Raw genomic sequence first — 3413 nt, 5'->3', positions numbered from 1 at the left:
CGACTATCCAGGGGTTAGTGGTAGCAGTAAATCCAGCAGCATAGTTGGCTTTGGCCTCAAAGTGATTATGCGACTTCGAACGGCAGACATTGGCGGTGTGTTCAATCCTATTGCATAGTTGATATCGAGTAACAGTCTTTGGGTTGGAGTTGGTTTACCACTGTGGTGTAGTTTTAGGATGTGAATTAAGTTGCCACTGTGGAGAATTATTATTCTGCCACTGTGGAGAATTATTATTTTGCCGACGACTATTACGATTATTGGTATTGGTATTGGTGGGAGTCGCAACCACGGCAGTTATGGGATTGGAAAGTTTCTTAACATCCTTGTGACGAAGGAAGAGTTCATGGTCAAGTATCTTTTCAAACAATTCTTCATATGAGACAGTCATATCACGTGCACAAATGGCAGCAGAGATTTCGTGAAGTTCAGGACCTAGACCGCTGAGTATTTTGATGATGAGTTCAGGATTTGACATAGGAGAACCAGCTGTGGCTAACTCATCAGAAAGGGATCGAATAGTGTGAAGATATTCAGTGATGGAACGAGATTCTTTAGTGACGCGAGCAAGTTGATCACGCAGGCTGAAGGCACGGGTTTGTGATTTGTTTGCATAAGTGGTGTGCAGAGCGTCCCAGGCCGATTTGGATGAATTGGCTACAGCAACAGTTGGAGCAATTGTGGGTTCAACAAATGTCATGAGGGCATTCTGGATGAGTTGGTCCTGACGGAACCAAGTCAAAAAGGCAGGATTGGGAAATACATTGTTGCCAATGGTGAGGGTGCGAGTAGGGGCGGGAGTGGTCCCATCGAGATGGCCAAATAGATTGTAACCATACATAAGCATGGAGAAAAACCTAAAATCCCTCTTGAAAAAAAAAGGTATGTTATTCTCTTAGATGATATTTGGGATGTTGAAATTTGGGATTATCTGAAACTTTACCTTCCCGAATGTGATTCAAAAATTGGCAGTAGGATAATTCTCACATCTAGAAATATAAATATAAGAAGATACGTAGGAGGGGTACCTTGCTCCACGTATTGCAACCCCTAGATTCAAAGAACAACTTTGAACTCTTTACCAATAAAATATTTCATTTTGATAATAACGATTGGGCCAATGCTTCCCAAGACTTGGTTAATATTGGTAAAGATATAGTTGGGAGATGTGGAGGTATACCGCTAGCCATTGTGGTGACTGCAGGCATGTTAAGAGCAAGAGAAAGGACAGAACATGCATGGAGCAGAGTGCTTGAGAGTATGGGTCATAAAATTCATGATGGATGTGCTAAGGCATTGGCTTTGAGTTACAATGATTTGCCCATTGCATCTATGATACAAGAACGATCATGAAGATGAATGTTTTTAAATATTTTGGATGTAACCTCGGAGGTGTATGAGTTGAAGTGTTAAAAAGGGCTCCAAACCGCTCCTAAAAACACTCTATGGGTGCCTATTTGCCTACTTGGTCATTAAAGGGCTTTTTTGTCATTTTATCTTTTTATTTGTAAAGTACTATAAATAGAACAATATAGGTTTTAGTTTATTAGCTTTTGTTGGATATTGTTGAAAGAACACATCTCTTGAGAGAGAGGGTCTCTAGGCTTAAACTAGGATATGAACAAGTGTGGATTCACTTGTGATTGTGTATTGCTTGGAAACGTTGGTGCTTGAGCGGTGGAATCCCTCTTGTGTCACGTAAGAGTGTGGTGTTATTATTGTAAGTCTTAGGGGTCCTTAGATTTAATACATCTTTGGGTTCTTAACCTTGTAATAGTGTATGTCTCACTTCCTATCTTTACGTATCCTGTACTATTTGTGTAGTCTAGTGAACCGTTTAATTCTTATTGTTCTTGTAATCATTGGATTGTTGTTATTGTAGCTTTGTTCCTCTCGCTATTGTTGTTTATCTCTTGTTGTTGTTAGTGTTTTTGGTGTCGTTTACACCTTGTTTCTTGATGTTGTTGGAACTGAGATTTGGTGTTTGTTGAGCTCTCGAGATTTCCTTTGTTTGTGGACTATTTTTGGCTTGTTTTTGATACATACCAAATTTGTATCGTATCAATCTAGGCCGTGTTTCTTGTATTTTGGTCTTTACCCCGAGGACCATGAAATTCGTGCTTTTGATTTGAAAAATATGTGGATTGTTGAGAAGTTGATAGTAGTAAATAATGGTAATAGGCGAGAGGTTGAAGATTTGACAGAGGATGTCCTATATGATTTGGTTTCTAGAAACTTGATTCAAGTTGCAAAAGGAAATATGATGGAAGAATTTCAAGTTGTCGCATACATGACTTGTTACATAGTTTGTGCATCGAATTGGGCAAGCAAAGTAACTTCTTTCACACTGAGCATAGTGTGTCTGGTGATCCCTACAATGTTGCTAGGCTACGAAAAATTACTAATGACTGATAATGTCATGAATGAGCTTTTACGTTCAAATCTTAAGCCTAAGAAGATTCGTGCACTTTTTCATTTCACAAAACAACCTTCCATATTTTCTCTAATGGCTCGTCTTGAATTCAAATTATTGCAAGTGCTGGTTGTAGTCATTCCTCGTAATTATGAAACTGTCACTATCCCGAACAAAATTGGGAACATGAGTTGCTTGCGCTATCTAAGGTTGGAGGGGCTTTCTATAAAAGAAGTGCCAAATAGCATTGTCAAGCTCAAATGTCTAGAGACCCTAGATGTTAAAAGGATCAGCATAAGAAATATTCCTTCGGTTGTTTGGGAGTCGAAACAATTGAGACATCTTCATTACGGATTTCTTAGAGGATTTACTATAAGCCAATTTTGCAACAAAGAATTTCTTAATTCCCGCATCCTCTGTCTTGTATTTTCGTTCTAGTGCCCCCACAATTCCTTCGATGTCTTAGTTTCACTATAAACATTGTAGAGGTCGTATTGGAGACCACTCAATATATAATTTCTGTAAAGGAAGTCCGAGTGCTTCCAAGCTTCTACAATCTTGAAATGCTCTTTGTTCGAGGTTCCCTCGGGCACCTCAGGAGCATCCTCACTAGTGAACTTTTGAAGGCATAGTGTTGTGAGGTAGAAGAACATCTTCTGCTGCCATCGCTTAAAGTCAATGCCCGCAAATTTTCTGACCTTCTCCGCAGGTGCCATTGGTTGCGGAGCATTTGCTCAACTTGTTGAGGCAATACTAGTTGCCGCCACAGTCGTAGCTGCATCTTGCATTTGACTTTCGTTAGTCATTTTTCCTGTCACCACAAGACAATAATATTTAGTATTTTCAGAATACTACTTATAAAGTTAAGCAACTTTAAATTCTTCTTCTTGTTTCTAGTTAATAATGAAGTTCTTATGACTTTCAATTGTCAACCGAGTGAATTTTAAACTTGTGATGAAGATTTTATGTCTTCTAATCACAAGTTAAATTCAAATGGAGT

The 3413-nt window shown here is 38.9% G+C and overlaps 1 pseudogene; it reads left to right on the top strand.

Annotated features, from left to right (window-relative positions):
• Positions 1–845: 845 nt before the first annotated feature.
• LOC107864331 overlaps positions 846–3413 on the top strand; it is a 7604-nt pseudogene continuing 5036 nt past the window's right edge.

Source organism: Capsicum annuum, chromosome 3 (assembly GCF_002878395.1).
Source record: "Capsicum annuum cultivar UCD-10X-F1 chromosome 3, UCD10Xv1.1, whole genome shotgun sequence".
In the NCBI taxonomy this organism is placed as follows: domain Eukaryota; kingdom Viridiplantae; phylum Streptophyta; class Magnoliopsida; order Solanales; family Solanaceae; genus Capsicum; species Capsicum annuum.
Note: the sequence above shows the minus strand (reverse complement) of the source record. Positions and strands in the feature narration are given on the sequence as shown.